General features: G+C 43.7%; 1 protein-coding gene across 13 annotated transcripts in view; it reads left to right on the top strand.

Annotated features, from left to right (window-relative positions):
• Window positions 1–3,791: 3,791 nt before the first annotated feature.
• Window positions 3,792–22,645, top strand: part of ZNF148 (zinc finger protein 148) — a 144,632-nt gene continuing 125,778 nt past the window's right edge. For 3 of the 13 annotated variants that reach the window (XM_063630191.1, XM_063630187.1, XM_063630190.1), the window contains exons 1-2: window positions 3,870–4,062; window positions 4,862–4,937. The gene's annotated coding sequence lies outside the window, so the exon portion shown is untranslated. Of the gene's footprint in view, window positions 4,063–4,861; window positions 4,938–6,573; window positions 12,578–22,253; window positions 22,640–22,645 lie in introns of those variants that run through there. The other 10 variants (XM_055260394.2, XM_055260391.2, XM_063630192.1 and 7 more) reach the window with 8 other exon arrangements.

The raw sequence follows: 22,645 nt of genomic DNA, 5'->3' as shown, positions 1-22,645 counted from the left end.
CTTTCAGTGGTGTCTTCCCTTGTGCCCCTCTAAACCACAGTTATCTCACAGCTGATGAACTTTAGTGCGACCTAGTACCTTCTTTAGATGTTTCTAAGAGGTGCAGGGTTTTTTGTCTCAAACTCAAGAAATTACCCACACTCTATATCCTAAGTAGGAGACAGTAGACTATTTATTAGTTTTAGAATATATCAGTGATCTGGGATGCCCTTTGCCCTCCAGCGGAGGGCTAGGTAAGAAAGAATAAACAAAAAAGCTAAGAAATTTCTGGCAAATAACCTTTCACCTAGGTCCCCAACCCTTCCACTTCCCCAGGCCTGAAGCATATCTGAAGCAGGAATTCAGGGGGAGATGTCGTAGCAAAAGAACTCCTTTAGGAACAGGAAAAGCCGTATTTTTCTGGGTACAGTACGAGTGACGCAGTAGAGGCAGGTTCTTGTGGATTAATCTGTGGCAAAGCTATGAATTTAGAGTTTTGCAAAGAAAAGGACAAGTTTATCCTTAAGGGAGAACCAGCTTTGACAAATGGCTAGTGCTGCAGGGAGCCGTAAGGATAGAGAAGACAGAACTTCCATCTAGTCCTGAGTCTGAGAATACTAGAAAAAAGGAAGGAAAGAGATTACTAGAGGAGGGTCTGAAGACCTGGTGAAGCAGGAAAGAGATGGAAGTACATTCTTCTCCTGGAAGGAGTGCAAAGACAAAGCTTCAGAACTAATTCCAGAGCCAGAAGAAAGAGGCCCTGGGAGTCCCTGAGAATCTCACCCGTCAGAACAGCGGTGCCAGCCTCTCTGGGTTAGGTCACATCAGAGAAGATATACTGGGGGCTATGGGCTTAACCTGTTCCACAGGCATGTTTTGTCTGACATGCTTTTGTGTTCTTAAAAAAAAATGGAGTGAGTTGTCAACATTTAATATTTGGGAGATTTCACCCCAAAACTCAGATTCCTGACTTCTCTTGATTTCCTAAATATTACATTCCCTCTTGGAAACCATGAGCTGGAAGTGGCTGTGCCCTTTAGATTTGCTTGAGCTGTGGACCTTTATGTTTAGGTTAAAACATCAATCTCAAAAGTTTACATGCTGTATGATTCCACTTAGATAACATTTTTGAAATGACGAAAGTATAGAGATGGAGAATAGATTAGCGGTTACTAGAGGACAGGCATGGAGTTGGGAGAGTGGTTGCAGTGCGGAAGGGGATTTGTGAATACAAAAAGGTAGTACGAGGGAGTTCTTTTGTGGTGATGGAATAGTTCTATGTCTTCATTATAGGAGTGGTTACAAGGATCTGTAAGTGAGGTAAAGTTGCATTGAACCACCCCCGACCCCCCACCCCCGCCCCCCCTCACACACACAACAGAACACAGGTTAAGAAAATGGCAAGTAATAAGTTCTGAAGTCTATAGTAAGCAGTAATGTACCATTGTCAATTTCCTGGTGTGAAAGTCGTCACAATCAAAATGGAGTTACTAATGTTAAGAAACCCTGACAAACAGAGCTAGGGAAGGCTACGAAGAGAGGGTTCTTACATTTGTATACCTGATAACAAAAACTATCAAAAAAAGACTGCAAAAACCACAACCTTGCACAAAGGCCATCACAACCTTACACAAAAAATACTTCTGCAAGGACATCTCCCCAGCAAATGCCTGTCCATCCTCAGACTGGTGTCACCCTTGTTATTGATCTTTGTAGTCAAGGATAATTATTTCAAAACAATTATGTAATCCTTTCCATTTTTTCCTTTAAACCCCTTTGTCTTCCTTTACATCCCTGAATATGCAGACAGTTAACTATGACGTGTATATTTTCATTGCAATGCTTTATTCCCACATAAACATTATTTTCTTTTAGAAAGCCTGTTATTTAGGTTGACACTGATTTTGATGTCTTACTAGAGCTTTATAAGAGTCACCATTGGGGAAAGCATGGGACTCTGGACTATTTTTGCAACTTCTTGTGAGTCTATAATTATTTCAAAATAAAAAGTTAAAAAAAAAAAAGGAAAAGTTAGTAGGCTGAGTACCTACGGGTGGTGTTTAGGGAAGTGAGCAAGAGGAGGATGGAGAGCCAACCTGCAGCTGAGAAGTTTTTCCAGTTTAACTTATAAAGGACCTAAGCTTGCTCCTCACCATGGCTTCTGCTGTTACTACCCCTGTAGTGCTCTTTATTCTGCCCATTTTAGACAGCCGTATCTCTATCGCTTGTTAGGCTGCTGAGCACAGAACTAGATCTATTCCTAATAGCAAACCAATCAATCCTAGCCCATTGGATGTAACCTCCAGGCCTTGAGCCCCTTTCAGTTATTATTTTTCCCACTGCCTAATATTGAGAGTCGGCTTTCTTGCTGCCAGAGGTGTTTTTCATTATGACATCTGAATTTGACGCCATTGCAGGTGCTAGAAGTTGCCAGAAGGCTGTCCTCCAGATAACTGTCCCTTGGCTCTAACTTGTATCATTGTTTTGTTGTAATTAACATTCAGAATATGTGCAGTCATCTTATTAAAATTTATATTTTTTAATGGAGAAAGCACACAGAGAGAGTTGATTGTGGAGCTGTGGTTTACTCTTGCTCTTAGTTATCTGTGTCTAAATTAAGCTGAACCTCTGGGCCTTAGCTATTTCTAAACAGGCATCACGGTTTACTTAATGCCTGAGGGAACATTAACCTTGCAGACACTAATCTAATTCAGTGTCATCACAAGTGCATAATGCAGGAGTTTGGAGTTTTGCCAAAAAGCACTATTCAAATGAACATTTAGTTGGCAAGGGGTGGAAAGGCAGGTGTGGAAAAGGGAAGGAGAACACCAGAAATGGCTCTATAGATATTTTCATGCCTTTTCTTTTCCCTCTCCCCTCAAAAGTTACGTTTAAGTATTGCAGAGGGGCGCTAAATGGAATCTTCATATTATTATGAAGAAATCCCAATGAAGGCGTTTTATCCCACGGCAAGTTCCAGATGCTCACAATTACTCAACATTCACTGAGCATCTTTTATGTTATACGGCTGACCTTGTGCTAGGGTGGGTACACAAAGATGAATAATTGTAAACGATGGCAGTATGCAGAAGCACCTCAGGGCGCCTAATGTTACCTGATGAAGGCACCATTAAGGAGGTCACAATTTGGCTAAAGGACCCCCAAAGGATGAGAAAACTGTGTAATCCTAGCTCTACAGAGATCATTACCAAGTCTTTGCCATACAGACAAAGTTTGGGCTTCAGGTGAAATGAGAAGGGCAAGGTTCTGCCCAAGAGGGTCCAGAGCCGGATCTCTTGATCTGTCTCTATGCCCACACCCTGCATCTCAGCTTGCAGACATAATAGGGCTTGCCAGTTTCAAGGGCGCAGGGCTACATCTTCCGGAAAAGGTGGCATTTGAAGGTGGTAGAGGCCAAGGACTGGAGGTGGCGGCGGAGGGCTAGGTAAGACAGAATAAATGAAAAAGCCAAGACATTTCTGGCAAATAACCTTTCACCTAGGTCCCCGACCCTTCCATTTCCCCAGGCCTGAAACGCTCCTGAATCCCGAACCCTCCACTTCCCCGAGCGCTAGGCATTGGTTAAGGCTGAAGGAGCAGGGAATCAGAGTTCCTCAGTTCCGATCTTTTTCAAACCGCTTTCCTCCCGGGCCCAGCCTGGGGGGCCTGCGGCTCGGGTCCAGCTTCCACGGCCACCCTGGGCTGGTGACACGCAGGCGCCGGAATCGAAGCCACGCTGTGTCTTCCCAGCCAGGTCTCTGCGCCAGACGAGGGCGAGCGCCGCGGAGCGCTTCCCGTGTGCAGGGCTTCCCACAATGCACCGGGCCGGCAGTGGCGGCGACCGCGGCGGCGCTCTAGCTGCGGCATGTCTGCGTCTCTACTGCTCTGGGAGGAGGAAGAGAAGGAGGAAGAGGAGGAGGAGGGGGAGGAAGAGGAGAAAGGCGCAGGGGTGGGAGCTGTTGCCGAAGCTGCCACAGCAAAAGTTCTCCCCCCTCCCCCCTTCCCCTCCTCTCAAGGCCCCTAGAAAGGTTGGAGCTGCCGCCGCCTGCAGTCGGTGACCGCGCGACTCGGCGCCCGCCCGCGGTAAAGCGCTCGGCCTGGCAGGCCCGGGCCCGGGGGAGGGCGGGGGAGGGGGAGGGGGCGGCGCGCGGGGGGAGCGCGCGGCGGTAACGGCCTGACCCCGGGGGGAGCGAGCCGTGGCGAGGCTGGGGGTGGCCAGGGGGCCGGCCGAGGCCGAGGGAAACGCTGGGGCTGGCTGGGGGACGTGAGGAAGCAGGGCGCGGAGGGTGGGTTGGGGGGTTGAGGAGGGATAATGACGGGGGTGGCGGAGGCGAGAAGGCGGCCTCCGAGGCTGGAGGCGGGTGTCAGAGGTAGGGGAGGAGGTGGGATGTTTGCACGGGGAGGCCGGAGGGTGCTGGGTGTGGGTGTGAAAAGGCTAGGGAGACACCAGGGCTCTGTCCACCGTGCCTGGTGCAGTGCTTTATGCACCGCAGGCCTCAGTCACTGTTGCTGCCGGAGTGTGCTCTTTGGGAGAAGGGAAGGGCAGGGGTTGGAGAAAAGGGAATGCTTGCAGGAAACGTAGTGGGAGTGCGAACAGGGAGAGGGGCCGGAGGAAAGATGCCGGAGAGGTGGAGGAATGCGGGGAGGTGGCTGTGGAGGAGTCTTGAGGATTCTGGAGGGTGTTCATTGTGCAGATACGTTAGGTATTTCATGATGGAAAGAACTGAAGCGTTTCTCAGGGAAGGAAAGAAGGGAGATGGGAGTTCCCGTGAATAGAAAGGATCGCGTTTGAAGCAAGAGGGAGTGCTAAATAGTAGAGAAGATGCAGGGAATGCATAATAGAATAGACAGATGTAGTATAATTAATAAATATTGGCCTAAGGACTGAAGAGTTATTCCAGATGGGCCGGGATGGCCTAGTTCCGAACCTGTGTGGGCTCTTCAGTAGATGACATCTGGTAAGTGTGGGTCTGGGCTGTGGTTGGGGTCACTGAGAATTAGATTTTAGTCTGTAGTTTGGTCTGTGACATTTTAGACATGCACCAATGAGTATGAGAACCTCTGAAGCAGACCTTGAGAAAGGGCCTGGCCTGTGGGGATTCCTTAGGCCATGGAGCTTCGATTTTAGAAAATTTGAAGTATTAACACTTACCAGAGGTTGGGTAAATACTATCCTGGCAAACGCTGGAATGGAAATTAATTGACTTGGTGTTTTTCTTCACTGCCCAGTTTATCTGGTCCAGGAGAATTGGTGCTGTATTATTCAGCCTGGATTGCAGTACACAAGATTATAATTAATGGTTGGGGGAAGACATGCTTGGTGGCTCTTCTTTGGATACTTCATTTGTAGCTCAAATTAGTTGGCTGGATTGGTTCCATAAATCTGTGGCTGGTGGGAGATCTTCTGCCATTCACAGTTCCTGATGTGAACTGTGAGGGAGTTCTCCAGTGAGAGAATACTCTCATTCGGGCATGATGGTATTGAAGAAAACGTATCAGCCAGCAAAGTGTGGGCCTGCAGAATGGAGGATCTAGAATATCTGTTTTGGTTTTAGGTTGCAAGGAGGTCAGGACTAGTTATCAGAAGGTCTAGGGGAACCTAGGAGACTGGATGACTCTAGAGCCAGGTTAGAGGGAGGATTAGCATCTCTATGTCAGGAAATGAACCAAGCTGTCTCTGGATTTGCTGAGCTCACACCAGACCAGATTTCCAAGAGGGAACTCTGGGCTAGAACCATACTCTTAAAAACTACCCGGATATTATTCACGTTTTATGAAGAAAAAACTATATACGGCCGGGTGCGGTGGCTCATGCCTGTAATCCCAGCACTTTGGGAGGCTGAGGCGGGTGGATCACCTGAGGTCAGGAGTTCAAGACCAGCCTCACCAACATGGAGAAACTCCGTCTCTACTAAAAATACAAAATTAGCCAGGGGTGGTGGCAGACACCTTTAGTCCCAGCTACTTGGGAGGTTGAGGCAGGAGAATTGCTTGAACCCGGGAGGTGGAGGTTGCAGTGAGCCGAGATCACGCCATTGCACTCCAGTCTGGCCAACATGGTGAAACCCCATCACTATGTGAAACCCCACCATGCAAGGCTGGTGTCGAACTCCTGGCCTCAAGTGATCCGCTCGCCTTGGCCTCTCAAAGTGCTAGGATTACAGGTGTGAACCACCATGCCCGGCCAGGGCTTTTTTAAACATAGTATGCTGTACTCAATTTTATTGTCATCATGGCATGAGAGGGCTAGTCTTCCTTCCCTTTTCCCTCACCAGCACTGTATATTATCTGTTCTTTTAATTTTTGTAAGCAGAATGCACTTAAATATGTTATTATTGTCTTTCTACTCTTTTAAAAAATTTATTTATTTATTTTTTTTTTGAGACGGAGTTTCACTCCTGTTGCCCTGACTGGAGTGCAATGGCGTGATCTCGGCTCACTGCAACCTCCACCTCCCGGGTTCAAGCAATTCTCCTGCCTCAACCTCCCAAGTAGCTGGGACTAAAGGTGTCTGCCACCACCCCTGGCTAATTTTGTATTTTTAGTAGAGATGGAGTTTCTCCATGTTGGTGAGGCTGGTCTTGAACTCCTGACCTCAGGTGATCCGCCCGCCTTGGCCTCCCAAAGTGCTGGGATTACAGGCGTGAGCCACTGCGCCTGGCCTCTACCCTTTTATTATAAAATTGTTCTGAGGGAACTTACAATGAAAAACAGTAGCCCCTGTCTCACCTGTCTATTGCAGTTCCACTTTACTGAGGCTGCTACTTCTAAGCATTAATTTTGTATTTCTTACCATGCTTTTTTCCATGTCTCCAAGTAATGGGCATATAATATTATTTCTTGATTTATCAAAATGACATTATCAGGGAGTCAGAAGACGTCTCTGAATGTGTCATTGACATTATCCCCTTTCTCTTCCTTTCTGACCTTTGATATTTATTTTAGTTATTTTATTCAGTGTGTTTATATTTTTAAATAATATGCTTAAACCTTGATTTTAGAATCCAACAATCTTAGGCTGTATCTCTTGATTTCCCCATTGTATTATAGGGATTTAGCCTAGGTATGGCTTTCCTGAAGTAGAAGGAACGTTGACAATTAGACTAAAAATGCTGGATGAGATGATAAAGGGAAGTTTGGATGGACCTATCAGAAAGACCATGTTGTAGGAACCATCTTTGCAGCATAAGATTTGCTTGCTAGAGATGAAGAGGAGTTGATTGACAATGATAGTTGTTCATCTTGGAATTAGTTACCAGATTGCAGTATTCTTTTTTTTGAGACAGAGTCTTGCTCTGTCTCCCAGGCTAGAGTGCAGTGGTGCGATCTCAGTTCACTGCAAGCTCTGCCTCCCAGGTTCATGCCATTCTCCTGCCTCAGCCTCCCAAGTAGCTGGGACTACAGGCGCCTGCCACCACGCCCGGCTAATTTGTTGTATTTTTAGTAGAGACGGGGTTTCACCATGTTAGCCAGGATGGTCTTGATCTCCTGACCTCGTGATCCACCCGCCTCAGCCTCCCAAAGTGCTGGGATTACAGGCATGAGTCTCCACACCCAGCCTGATTGCAGTATTCTTTGACAGTCTTCTGGAGAGTTTTAGTGTGGGAAATCTGGAAATGCATTAAAATGACCCTTGAATGTTCTTTCTAGGCTTCTATTCTTTTTTTTTTTTTTTTTTTGAGACAGAGTCTCGCTTTGTCGCTCAGGCTGAAGTGCAGTGGCACGATCTTGGCTCACTGCAACCTCTGCCTCCTGGGTTCAAGCAATTCTCCTGCCTCAGCCTCCTGAGTAGCTGAGATTACAGGTGCCCGCTACCACACCTGGCTAATTTTTTGTGTTTTTAGTAGAGACACGGTTTCACTGTAGATGATCTCGATCTCCTGACCTCATGATCTGCCCGCTTCGGCTTCCTAAAATGCTGGGATTACAGGCCTGAGCCACTTCGCCCTGCCCTTTTTTTTTTTTTTTTTGAAACAGGGTCTCACTTTGTCACCCAGGCTGAAGTGCAGTGGCATGTTCTCGGCTCACTGCAGCCTCCACCTCCTGGGCTCAAGCAATCCTCTCACCTCAGCCCCACAAGTAGCCGGGAATACAGGCATGCGCCACCACTCCCGTCTAATTTTTTTTGTATTTTTTATAGAGACGGGGTTTCATCGTGTTGCCCAGGCTAGTCTTGAACTCTTGGGCTCAAGCGATCTGCTTGCCTCAGCCTCTCAAAGTGCTAGGATTACAGGCGTGAGCCACTGTGCCCGGCCACAATTCTTATGTTTTTATTTTTAGGAGGGAATGGATTGGCGTGTACATGTGTTTTTTGGGGGGATGTAGTAGGGAGAGATGGGGAAATGTGGTAAGAGGAGGATGAGGATGAGGAACAGGGTTTGATGGAGGTGGTGATACATTTTGAGGAGGCTGAAGAAAAGGTAAAGAATTTCGAGGGGGATTTGGATATAGTTAATGTCAAGGAGGTTTACCTTATGGTGATGAGACTAAAATTTTTGTCATTTTTAAGGAAATTAGCATGTTTAAGTCACGAATATGTTGGGAATGTGGTAGGAAAAAACTATACTGGGCTCGATGTCCTCTGTTAGGTTAGAGTCATAAAATATTAGTGTTTTTGAAATTTGTGTATGAGGTGCAAATCACTGTGGTGGATATTGGGAGATGAGAAAGATATTACTCCACTTCTTTTTGGGAGTCTAAGTAATGGCAACTCTTGAGAGTCTTCCTTACTTTCAGTAGTAACAGTATTCACATGTAGTTTATGTATTGCTAAATTTTGTGTTTGTGACAATTATTCTTTTTGTTTTGCAAATAGTACATTGTAACCTCTTCTAGAGCAGAGACTTCCTGTAATCTCTAGGGAAACTCACAGCAGGTTGATTCTTAAGTGCTTAATAAATACCTGTTGAATGACTGATAGAAAGTAGTGTTCGCTATTAGCGATAATAGTGGGATTGTATGAAATTGCTGAGTACTGTGGGGGTATTGTAGACAAAACTGTGTGTGTGTATGTTTGACAGCATGAAGGACAAGGGATATTTGACTGGAGAGGACCTTTAGATTTAAGGGAAGAAGACAGACTGGATTAGAATGGAATTGCAATGGTTCTGTAACAACTTGGAAGAGGTGGGACCAAGGGGTCTCTTCTAAATTTGAAGCTAGTTTAATCTGGAGTAAAATCTGGTCTGTAGCAGGGTGCTGGTTTAATTTAGATTTTTTTTTTTTTACCTCAGGCCTAAATGACTGTTTTAGGACTGTCTGATTTAATTCTTTTTTAGGATAGTAAAAATAACAGATAAGCTTCTTCTCTCAAGGAATTTATAGTATTTACAATTTTTTTTTTTGAGATGGGATCTTGCTCTGTCGCCCAGGCTGGGGAGCAGTGGTGCGATCTCAGCTCACTGCAGCCTCCGCCTCCTGGGTTCAAACAATTCTCCTGCCTCAGCCTCCCAAGTAGCTGGGATTACAGGAGGGTGCCACCATGCTCGGCTATTTTTTGTATTTTTAGTAGAGATGGGGTTTCACCATGTTGGCCAGGCTGGTCTTGAACTCCTGACCTCAGGTGATCCTCCCACCTTGGCCTCCCAAAGTAGTATTTACATTCTTTTGAGAGAGAAAGACAGTTGTGAAATAATTCAGTAATGGTATAAGATTTCAGAAAGTTGATTTTTAAAAACAAATATCAAAATTATATCTCCAGATAAGAATTTTTATATTTTGGTGGTCATTTTCAGTAGCAGTGTTCAGAATGTTTTTAGAACACCTTTTCTGAATTAACTTCTGAGTACAATTCTATACAATTTACATGTTTATTGAGTATCTAGTGTGTGCTGTTGGGGGAAGGGGTCCATAAAGGTGAGTGAAACATGGTCCCTGTTTTCTAGGAGTTCATAATCCCTTCAAGAGGCACACTTTTTTTTTTTTTTTTTTTTTTTTTGAGATTGCAGTATTCTTTGTCTTCTGGAGAGTTTTAGTGTGGGAAATCTGGAAATGTATTAAAATGACCCTAGAATGTTCTTTCCAGGCTTCTATGGCTTTTTTTTTTTTTTTTTTTTTTTTTGAGGCAGGATCTCACTCTGTCACTCAGGCTGGAGTCCAGTGGCGCGATCTTGCCTCACTGCAACCTCCGCCTCCAGAGTTCGACTGATTCTCGTGCCTCAGCCTACCAAGTAGCTGGGACTAGAGGCACACACCAGCATATCCGGCTAATTTTTGTATTTTAAGTAGAGACACGGTTTCACCATGTTGGCCAGGCTGGTCTCGAACTCTTGGCCTCAGGTGATCCGCCCACCTTAGCCTCCCAAAGTGCTGGGATTACAGGCGTGAGCCACTGCACCAAGCCCAAGAGGCACACTTTTGTTTGTTTGTTTGTTTGTTTTTTGAGATGGAGCCTCTCTCTGTCACCCAGGCTGGAGTGCAGTGGCGCCATCTTGGCTCACTGCGACCTCTGCCTCCCAGGTTCAAGCGATTCTCCTGCCTCAGTCTCAGAGTAGCTGGGACTACAGGTGTGCACCACCACTCCTGGCAATTTTTTGTATTTCTTAGTAGAGATGGGGTTTCGTCATGTTGGCCAGGCTGGTGTCAAACTCCTGGCCTCAAGTGATCCACTCACCTTGGCCTCCCAAAGTGCTGCGATTTCAGGCATGAGTCATCGCACCCAGCCAAGAGGCACACTTTTAAATAATACATGGTATAATCTTATTCTGAATGGTCTCATTGATGACAGATCTTTTTACTTTGAAATTTTGATTTTTAGAAATGCTGAAGGTTAGTCAATATCAAATAGAGTGAATGAAGAATAGTTTTGCCTTAAATCCAGTTAATCACAGAAATGGGAATCATTTTCTTGGTTGACTTATTAGCTGATTTTGAGAACACTCCCAAGGAGGAAGTTGGAAATATTTTGAACAGGGGTGATAGCTTCACATGTAGTTAGGCACTACATAAATGTTGGTTGAGTGCATCAGATGGTTGGATGGATGGAGTGAATAAATGAGTAAGTGGTAGCCTTCCAAAGTAACTTATTTTAAAGAGGACCATACTGATTTGAATGTGTAAATAAATTTTTAAAAAAACTCATTTTTCTCAGATGAAATAAATTCTGAGTATGTTTGTTAATAATTTTATTACCTTGAGCAAGATAGTTTAAGTTCACAAATGAGTTTTACAGACAGTAAGTGCTGTAGGAGTTCAGGGAATGGAGAAATGAACATTGGCTAAGGTTTGGTGAAATGATTTAAGTGAACCATACTTATATTTGAAAAGATTCCTTAGGGATCTCAGAGAGGAACTAAATGACTCCAAATTCCTCTTGCAGCCCTAAAGTGAACCTAGAGTCTGGATCTATTTTTGTCTAAATGCTTTCTGCCTGTTTCATTTTAGCTACTCCTACTGGTTTGTTCCTTTCAGATTCACATTTGTTGGTAGATGTTGAGCCCCCTGAAACAACTATGGGGTCTGTTTTCCATCTTTGTATAGTGTAACTTTTAGTTGTTCTTTTATGAGCCTGTACCCCACAAATTACTTGGCCATCATGAGAGAAGAGCATGAGTCAACTTGGCCCTGTTATCCTGGCATTTTCCTGCATGCTTTTCTCAAAGCTGCTTTCTGAATTACGGAATAGAATAGACAGAGGGCATGTGTCCAGTAGACACGAGCTTGTTGAATGAATGAATGAATGAATGAATGAGATATTTGAGATAATTTAGGAGATCTGAATTGTCTATATGTTTTATGTTTCTTTTTCATTTATTCACAACCTGACTTTTTCTACAAAGGACTTAACGGGGCTGCCAAACTATGCACTAGCGATGAATTGAAATAATTCAATAAATCTGGTTAAAGAGATGGTGAAGAAAAGAAAAATCTGTTTAAAGAATATAGATCAATGTGTATGGGTGTTAGAGAACTAGGAATAAGGTAGAAGATAAGCAGATGGGGAATGAAAGATGGTATCTGATAGAAAGGATGATTCTGAAGGAGGGAAAAGTTTACTGAAATATGACAGGCTGTGTTTGGAGGAAAGCATGAGAAGATGGAAGGTAAGGAGGATTATTTGAGAGGGCTGTTTTGAGGAGGAAGATGGTAAGGCTATTTGAAGGATAAGAGTCAACAGAAGTTTGGAATATAGTAGAGGTTATTAAATTATGTTGATTTATAACAAGGTTTCAGAAAATGATGGGATGAGTTTTCATTATTTAACAGATAATGCATATTTGTTATATGCAAAAGCATATAATGCTTTGCCGTCAGGAATAAATCCTTTGGGATTTATATTGTGATAGGGCAGCTGGACTTGTGCACAAATACCTGTACTATAATCACAAATATATCTGTGAGTCACAAATATACCAAATATTACTGAATTTAAAAGGCAGAAAATGCATTTGATTAGGAGAAAACCTGAGACAGCATTTTAAAGGCATAAAAGTGGAATTTTAGCTAGTCTTTGAAGGGATTGATAAGATTCTTTTCTTTTTTTAAGTTTTGGATTGATAGGATTTTGACTGGCAAAGATTACTGAAAGAGAGCATTCCTGCCTGAGAGATTAGCGTAAGCAAAGGCTTGGAGGTGAGAAGCCCAGGAGATGTGGGGAATGGTGAGTTAGGTTTTAATTTTTAAACTATGACCTATAGTAAGAAATACATGTCACACTTCCATCTAATATATGCATGTATGAATGTTTGTGTATGGGTAAAACAAGAAGTTTCATAATACAGTAACTGTCCTTACAGTGGTAGGTGCAGTTGGATGTTATCTATTTTGTTTGACTAAAAAGAAAAAAAGCTGGCCAAGGGGGAAGAAAAAAAAGCTGATTGTCACTCATTAAACTGATTTCATGACCGACAAAATAGTTAATCACAATCTATAGTTTGGAACGCAGAGAGTTCATGAATAAGGTATAATACAAGGTAGGAGAGTCAGATGGGGTTGGGTTGAAAATGGATGGCCTTGAAAGCTAAGCTGTTTGTATTTGATATGATGTAGTGTTGTGCTTGGTAAGCAAACAGAAGCTGGGTTTTAGTCTTGGCTCTTCTGTTTACCCACTGTATGATTATGGAGAATTATTTCCTTTCTGAGTTTCCATTTTCTCATCAAATTGATAATCATACTTTCCTGGCAAGGGTTGTGGTGAGGATGTGAGAATTAAAGTATGCTAACATATGATTAAAGTATGTTAGCATAAATCATTAGTGTATAGCTGTTGAACTTTTCTGAGTGGAGAATTGAGCCAAGGACCATATATTAGATAGCTGGCAATAGCTATACCTTACTGGATAGATTGCGGGTAATGTGGTGGTAGAGTAAGATTATATGTGAAAAGACCAGTTAGAAAACAAAAAGACCAGTTAGGTGGCTACTGGAGATATTAAGAAGGGCTTGAATTAGTTTGATAGCAGTAGGATTAGAATATGGGAGTGGAATGCAGTTGGAGGTAGGGAAGAGTGGAAGATGACTAGAAATATACTATTTATTTATTTATTATTGAATGAACGAACGTGAGGCTCTTGATATGTTGCCCAGGCTGGAGTGCAGTTGTGTGAACAGAGCAGCTCACTGCAGCCTCTACCTCATGGATTCAAGTGATCCTCTTGCCTCAGCCTTCCGAGTACCTGGGACCACAGACATGTGCCACCACGCCTGGCTAATTTTTAATTTTTTTTTTTGTAGAGATGTGGTCTCACCATGTTGCCTGGGCTGATCTCAAACTCTTGGGCTCCAGTGATCCCCTCCCTCCGCTTCCCAAAGTATTGGGATTACAGGTGTGAGCCACCACGCCTGGCTGACTGGAAATTTAGAGTTGTAGAAATATTCAAATGGCAGCAGCTGAAATTGGATTATATTTTTGGGTAGTTTAGTGCAGTACATTAGGGTATAGTTTCAGTTTCTTTCATGTAGTAGCTGCTCAATTATTTGTTGAATGATAGAAACTAAATACGTGAACTGTGGGATGAATTGCGAGTAGAAGCAGTGATGGGTGGATATGAGAAGGAGGGTTAGACTGAAGGATACTTTGATGGACTGCCAGAATTTATTCATTCAGGGTATATTTTTATATTTACTGTATGCAATGGACTGCCAGAATTTATTCATTCAGGGTATATTTTTATATTTACCATGTGCAAGGTTCTGTGGTAGGGAGTGTGAAGGATACATGTTTATATATGACACAGTCCGTGTTCTTCAGGAATTTATCCAGGGACAAAATATACACATCCATCTATGACACAAGTACTGTGGCAGGTTTGTTCAAGGTTGGCTTTGTGGAGAAATAGGTGTGTAGCTTAGACCTTGAAGGATAAATAAGATAATAGGCAAGATGGTGAGGATTGGCTTTCCTAGAAGAAGGAGTGACATGAGTGACAGTGAGCAAAGTTCAGGGTATATTTAGGGGTTGGTGGTCTAGATTAGCTATAATTTAGGGTCCATGTTGAGGAGTGGAGGGAAATAAAGCTGGAAAGTAGGCAGACTATCTCAAAATTCAGGCTAACTTGGATTTTGAAAATTTATTTATTGAGATATTTACAGTAAAGTGCTCCAGTCTTAAGGATACTTAGGTATAAATTTATGTAGCCACCACCCAGTTCAATATACAGGACATTTCCAACTTCCAGAAGGATGCCTCATGTGCCATTTTGAAGCTGATATCTCATCCAACCAAAAATAACTATTACTCTGACTTTTGTCATAACAGAGTAGTGTTGTGTGTTTTTGAATTTTGTATAAGTGGAACCCAATTTCTGTGTCTAGTTCCTTTTTCTCAAGGAGCATGTCTGTGAGTTTTATCCATGTTATGTTTGGCAGTTGTTTATTCTTTTTCATTGCTGTGTGGTATTCTGTCATATGAATATACCACAGTTTATTTATCTATTCCATGATTATTGGATGGTTTCAAGTTTTTTGAAGTCTGAGGAGTTTTGTTTGTTTTTTTCAGGCAGAGTCTTGCTCTGTCACCCAGGCTGGAGTGGTGCGATGTCTGCTCACTGCAACCTTTGCCTTCTGGGTTCAAGCGATTCTCCTACCTTAGCCGCCCTAGTAGCCAGGGTTACAGGCATGTGACACCACGCCCAGCTAATTTTTGCATTTTTAGTAGAGACAGGGTTTTGCCATATTGGCCAGGCTGGTCTCAAACTCCTCACTTCAAGTGATCTGCCCACCTCGGTCTCCCAGGGTGCTGGGATTATAGGCATGAGCCACCATACCTGGCTGAAGTCTGAGGAGTTTTAACTTAAGTCAGTATGCAGTGGAGAACCATTGTTGATTTTTGAACGGGTAAATAAGAGAATATTTAAGAATACTAATCTGGTGACCTTTCTTTTTTTGTAATGAAGAGAACCTGGTGACTGGGAGACAAAGATAGGAAAAAGTGTGAAGTAGGCTGGACACAGTGGCTTATGCTTGTAATCTCAGCATTTTGGGAGGCTGAGGTGGGCAGATTGCTTGAACTCAGGAGTTTGAGACCAACCTGGGCAACATGGCGAAACCATGTCTCTACAAAGATAAAAAAATTAGCCGGGCATGGTGGCACATGCCTGTAGTTCCAGCTGCATGGGAGGCTGAGGCAGGAGAATCACTTGAACCCAGGAGGCAGAGGTTGCAGTGAGCTGAAATCTACAATCCAGCCTGGGTGACAGAGGGAGACCCTGTCTCAAAAAAAAAAAAAAAAAAAAGTGTGAAGTATTGAGGGTATAAGTTGGGTAGTCATAGTGGGAATAAAAGGAGAGGGATAGCTATAAGAAATACCTCAAAGAAAGAATGGGAAGGTTTGATGGCAGATGGGCTTTTGGGAAACAGTAGAGAAAAAGAAAACTGAAGAAAAGCTCTAGGGCTTTTAATCTGGGTGACTGAGATTGATGGTGCCATTAATAGAAATTATTAGATCACTTAGCAGAACTGTTTTGGGGTTTTAAGACACATTGACCTGTGTGTGAGGCATCAGTACTGGATTGGAGCTAAGAAAAGAAGTCCAATATAGAGTTGGGAATACATACATAGAGTTGATAATTGCAGCTACTAATTCTGGATTTAGTTAGGGCACTGACGGTTATGAAATTATTTGGACTGATAATTGAAGTGTTAATTGAAGTAATAGTTGAAGAATCTAGTTAAAAAGAAATCATTATATATTCCAATTCTAGTTAAAAAGAAATCATTATATATTCTTATTCCTCAGGAGTAAATTGGATTGTAGGAGAGGGTGATGGTTTAAAGATTATTTTGGGTAGCTGGGGGAAGATAGCCATATGAAGAATGAAAATGTAGAAACAGTGGTGAGGGATGAGACCTTTAGTGGCTGAGAATTATAGGAGGTTCCAGGTCAGACCTTGGGAAAATATCCACAATTTGGGCTAGGAAGAGCAGCAGTGATTTCAGATAGAAGAAACAACCAGAGAGGTCAGAGTAGAATCATGCTACAGTGACATAAAGCAAAGTGGGTAGCTTAAGTGTCATTGCCAAAAAGAGGGCAAGGACTGGCCAAGCATGGTGGCTCATACCTGTTATTTCAGCACTTTGGGAGGCTGAGGTGGGCATATTGCTTGAGCTCAGGAGTTCGAGACCATGCTGGGCAACATGATGAAACCTCATCTCTACAAAAAATAACAAACTTTGCTGGGTGTGGTGGCGTGCACTTGTAGTCCCAGCTACTTGGGGGGCTGAGTGGGAGGATCACTTGAGCTTGGGAGGCGGAGGTTGCAGTGAGCTGGTATTGCACCACTGCACTCCAGCCTGGGTGACAGAGTAAGAGCCCTTCTCAAAAACAAAACAAAACAAAAAAAACAGGTAAGGACTTTGATGGGGGATCATACGATTTGGAACATAGATTTTTTGGTTTTTGTTTTTTTTGTGGTCTTCAAGAGAGCAGTTCAGAGACCAGGGTGCATGGTGGTTTACTGAGTGGGTTGGAAGAATATGGACGCAATAAATACAGGAATTGAATAAAGAAGTTTAGTTTGAGAAGGAAGAACAACAACTCTTATTCTAAAACTGGAGGCAAGAAGTAACAGATGGATGAAGATACAGCATTTTAGAAGCTGTGAAGAGGATTTGATCACAGGTGGAGAAGGTGTGATTTGAGGGAATTTTATAGAAGCGTTTGAGTATTTGTTGGGATTAGGGATTTAAATATGAAAATGATTTGGATTAGTCAATGAGACAGAGAGTTGTATTTAGAATAAATCTGTTGTGGAAGATTTCATAGCTTTCTGGTGGTGCTTAACACCCAATGCGTGGGCGTGGAGAAAACAGGTGGTGAGGATTGTGTATCACTGGGGAGATGCATAGTGAGAATAATGGAAGGTCATGATATTCTGGAGAGGACAGTGTTAAAATGGCTGTTGGACAGGTTTAAATTATATAGGGAGACAATAAAGCCAAGTTGAGGTAAAGAGCAGGTCTACAACTAGAATATAAAGTAGTTGTGGATAAAGAAAAGGGGGGTGGTCTCTGAAGTTACAATCCTAGTGGATTGTAACTTTTTTTTTTTTTTTTGAGACAGGGTCTCGCTCTGTCACCCAGGCTACAGTACACTGGCATAATCTTGGCTCACTGCAGCCTCTACCTCCCGGGTTCAAGTGATTGTCCTGCCTCAACCACCCAAGTAGCTGGGATTACAGGCATGAGCCACCATATCCGGCTAATTTTCTGTATTTTTAATGGAGACAGAGTTTCACTATGTTGGCTAGGCTGGTGTCGAACTCCTGACCTCAAGTGATCCACCTGCTTTGGCCACCTAAAGTGTTGGGATTACAGACGTGAGCCACCACACCCGGCCTAGCACTTTTCAGTTGATGGCTCTGTTTTCAGTTTCTTTGTGGCTAGCTGACGTGCAGATGAAGGTTTTAGGAGTTTTTGAAGGTCAAGGGGTAGAAAGTTCTTGAGCATCTTTGTTGAAGTCATTTAGAATAATGGCTGAATTTGGGAGCAAGTAGAATTGAAGTCACTGGGTAGGGAAAATAGGAGGGTGTTCTGGAGGTTGGTAGATGTTGCAGAAGGAATGGTTTCAGTGAGTAATGTGACTCCCAAGTGATTATTTAGTAATAGGATAACAGGGAGTGGTCCTGGGGAGCAAGAAGCAGCAAGTCCTTTTTTATCAAGCTGAAGGAGTGGGAGAATGATATAGCTAGTCATGAGAGAAGCAGATTGTCCAGGAAAAGCCAGGTAAGATGAGACAGGTGATCACAATAATTGGGCAAGAGTTGATAGTGATTGGAATCGTTGAGCCACGGGAATTGAGAAAAGTAGCTAGATTTGTTACATTTACCAGTTCTGGTTTTTTTTTTTTTTTTTAATTTTTGAGACAGGGTCTTCTCTGTTATCCAGGCTGGAGTGCAGTGGTCCAGTCATGGCTCACTGCTGCCTTGCCTCCTGGGCTCAAGCAATTCTCCTGCCTCAGCCTCCTGAGTAGTTGGGATTACATATGTATACCACCATACCTGACTTTTCTTTTCTATATATATGTATATATATATTTTTTAATTTTTATTTTTATTTATTTATTTTTTAAGAGATGTGGTCTTCCTATGTTGCCCAGACTGGTCTTAAACTTCTGGTCTCAAGCGATCTTCCCTCCTTGGCCTCCCAACAGTTTGTTTAGAAAATAAATAATACTTGCAAAATCATAACCATTCATGTGTAATATACTGATATAAATTTAGCTGAAAGATATTTGTGGGTTAAGAAATGAGACATTGGAAACAAAAGATGAGGTGGAAGTGTATTAAAGATAAGGTAAGCTGAGTATGATGGCTCACACCTGTAATCCCAGTGATTTGGGAGGCAGGGGCAGGAGGATCACTTGAGCTCAGGAGTTCGAGACTAGCCTGGGCAACATAGGGAAACCCTGTCTCTACACAAAAATAAAAAATTAGCTGGGTGTGGTGGTGCACACCTATAGTTCCAGTTACTCAGGAGGCTGAGGTGGGAGAATCACTTGAGCCCTGGAAGTCAAGGCTGCAGTGAGCCATGATTGCACCACTGCACTCAGCCTGGGCCACAGAGTGAGACCCTGTCTAAAAAAAAAAGACAAAAACCCTGTCTAAAAAAAAAAAGATGAAGGTAAAAGACAAAAGATCTTCTATTGTTTGTTGACAATAGAACATGGGCAAGCTGATAGGATCTAGTAAATAGATGGACTGGAAATGAATGAGGAGGTTGAAGTTGTAGGCATACGAGAGGAGGGAGTAGCTTGCAGCAGAGAAAATATGGAGAGAACATATAGAAAGGGGTTTAAACAGGCCATGGTTTGTAGGGGCGAGGATATTGACAAGCATCATTAAGTGTAATATTTTTATTAAACTGGGAAGTAGGGAGCCCTCATATTCCCTGGGCTTTTGCAGCCCAGGCCCAGTTGTGCCAGCTGCACGGGCGGGCCTGTGCTGGCAGTGCACTTAGCAGCTGGCGGAGCAGCGGCGTGGAGCTGCGTGGAGCTGTGTGGTGGCGGGTGGGCTGCCGCCCACCTGGGTCTGTGTGCTCTTGGCCCATGGCAGGGCAGGCAGGTGGGCGCTCCCTGAAGTGAGCAGGAAATAACTGATGTCAGAAACGTATTCTTTTCTCTGTGCAAATAAGAACAGTCTATGCCACCCATGATAAAAGGTGGCAGTATGTCATGCCAGCTTTTAAAAAAATATTGTCAATGATAGAGACATTGAGATGTCTATTTGTGTGCTTCAAAACCACATCGTGTTTTCTGTTTGCAAAAACTGGCAAAAACTTGCATAAGTAAAGAGATTCGGGTAAAATGTGGAAGAATGGGGCACATGGTAAGAATGAGATGTCCTAAGAGAACTAAAGTGGACTCTTTGCTTTCTTTTTTGTCTATAATGACTTTAATAATCCTGAAGTGCTGGGATTATAGACATGAGCCACTGTGCATGGCCCATATCAGAGTTTTTGATGTTCATGTTTCAGAGAGAGAGAGAGAGAGAAAGCATATTTAATGTAGAAACATGAAATGGCAGTGAGAAAAATATGACAAGGCACAAAATATGTAGTATTGGTGTTCCATCCTAGTGTAGCTTTGCTTCAGGATTAGTTCCAGGATTTAGCCCTGGGCTTTCATCACTTTCTTCCTGCCTTAACTTCCACATCTATTTAGCCACCAAATTTAATAACAAAAGATCTCTGGAGACTCAGAGTGTTGAAGGCCTGAGAGGGCCCAGGGTTCTCACTTTGCTCAACTCATGAAACTTGGCTGTACCATCATGTAGCAGCCCTGCCTGATTCATTCTAGAGTTGTTTTTAGGATGTGCCTCAGACTGGACCTTGTTGAGGGAGAGCATATTCTGAATATTTGGGTGGATTGTGTGGGTTAGGCCAATGATGAGTATCTTAAAGAAGGTGATGGGAAGGATTGTAGTAGACATGGAGAGAAGTGTGTTTTAAATGATAACTATATTAATTCAACATAGATAAATGTCTTCACAATATAGGGGTTTGACCTTTGAACATCTAGGGTGGCATGGTGAAGTTTTCCCTGTAAAATTGAGAAGAGCCAATATCCAAGAGATTAGAATGAAATGCACACAGGCCAGGCGCGGTGGCTCACGCCTGTAATCCCAGCACTTTGGGAGGCTGAGGCGGGCGGATCACGAGGTCAGGAGATCGAGACCATCCTGGCTAACATGGTGAAGCCCCGTCTCTACTAAAAAAATAGAAAAAATTAGCTGGGCGTGGTGGCGGGCGCTTGTAGTCCCAGCTACTCTGGAGGCTGAGGCAGGAGAATGGCATGAACCCGGGAGGCGGAGCTTGCAGTGAGCCGAGATCGCACCACTGCACTCCAGCCTGGGTGACAGAGTGAGACTCCGTATCAAAAAAAAAAGAATGAAATGCACACTTGCTGTTCTGCAGGCCCCTGTATATGTGAGCTTGTCATATGTACACACCTGTATGTGTAGATACATGTAATATTAGAATTTGTTTATTTGATTAGGTTATATAATTAGTTTTAAGGGAAGTGGGACTAGTAGTCCAACTAGTTTTGAGTTATGAATGATTTAAATGAATTGTTACAGAATATTTGGAAAGATCATTTTCAAGGTTTTGGGGACAAGCCTAGGAAATAGATTTTTCTGTAACTGTGGGGGCTTCTGGAATAGATGCACAAACTTTGATGGCAGTTTGGGGCAAATTTGTATAAGTTGGAGAGTGTTAGCTTTGAGGAAATGAGAACAGACAAGAAAAACGCAGTGTTTGAGAAAGTTATTTATGAATTGATTTGGTAGGAGCTGATAAAAATTATAAAAGTTGTGGAGAGATTTTGAATAGCTAAGTGGGAGATATCATGGAAGTGATTTATGAAGCTTTTTTTTTTCTTTTTCTTTTTTGAGATGGCGTCTTGCTCTGTTGCCCAGAGTGGAGTGCAGTGGCGTGATCACGCCTCACGGCAACCTCTGCCTTTTGGGTTCAAGCGATTCTCCTGTCTCAGCCTCCTGAATAACTGGGATTACAGGTGCCCGCCACCACACCCGGCTAATTTTTTGTATTTTTAGTAGAGATGAGGTTTCACCATTTTGGATAGGCTGGTCTCGAACTCCTGACTTCAAGTGATCCGCTCGCCTCAGCCTCCCAAAGTGCTGGGATTACAGGCCTGAGTCTCCGCGCCGGTCCGATTTATGAAGCTTGTTACTACAAGTATTAGAAAAGTAAAATGGAAAGATGGTTTAGAGAAGATTTCTTTTGGGAACAATATAAAACAGCAAGGCAAGGAAAAACTAAAATGAGTAAATTAGCGTGTGGAAAAGTTAGAGAGTAAGAGGAGGGATTAAGGCAGAGGCTACTGAAAGAGATTTCTTACTGTCAGGCTGTGTGATAATACAAAGCTGTGTTCTGCAGCGTTTTGTTGGATACTATTGATAACTGGTTCTTTAAGGAAAGGGGTTTAAACAGGCCATGGTTTGTAGGGGTGAGGATATTGACAAGCATCATTAAATGTAATATTTTTATTAAAGAAACTTGGAAGTAGGGAGCCCTCATATTCCCTGGGCTTTTGCAGCCCAGGCCCGATTGGGCCAGCTGCGCGGGCGGGACTGTGCTGGCTATGCACTTGGTGGCTGTGGAACAGCGGCGTGGAGCTGCGTGGTGGCGGGTGGGCTGCCGCCCGCCTGGGTCCTTGCGCTCTTAGCCCGTGGCTGGGCGAGTGGGCGCTCCCTGAAGTGAGCAGGCCCTGGAAGTGGGGGAGGACGGGCTTTTGCTCACCGTCTGGCGAACCTCGCACGCTTCTTTTTGGGGGGGGTGTGTGTGTGTGTCCTGCGTGAGTGTGCCTGTATGCAGGGACCAGCACCTTCCTTTTGTGTGTGCGTGCGTGCGTGCATGCGTGTGTCTGTGCGCGTGCGCCCCTCTGCAGGGAGGAGAAGGAGGCGGCGGAGGGGCGCGGAGAAGCTGGCGCACTTGGGGTCTCGGCGGGGTCGTCTGCGGCGGCCGGACCTCCCAGATACCGCGCCTTCTGGGTCTGCCCCGCTGGCGCAATCAGGGCCCCTTCCCTCAGCGGGATGGGAAACTTTGTGAGTGGCTTCTCCGCAGCCACTAACAAGTGTCCGCCAGACAGCGGGGGGGCCGCCGAAGGCTGATGATGGACACCCGTTTTTCCTCTTACTCCTCTTTTACAAATCTTCTGTTGAACTGCATTGTGTTTACAGTTTCATGTCTGTGAAAAGGTCAGCAGGTAACT

The sequence above is a fragment of the Symphalangus syndactylus genome, chromosome 21 (genome assembly GCF_028878055.3).
Source record: "Symphalangus syndactylus isolate Jambi chromosome 21, NHGRI_mSymSyn1-v2.1_pri, whole genome shotgun sequence".
Lineage (NCBI taxonomy): Eukaryota > Metazoa > Chordata > Mammalia > Primates > Hylobatidae > Symphalangus > Symphalangus syndactylus.
This window is presented reverse-complemented; position numbering and strand designations above follow the sequence as displayed.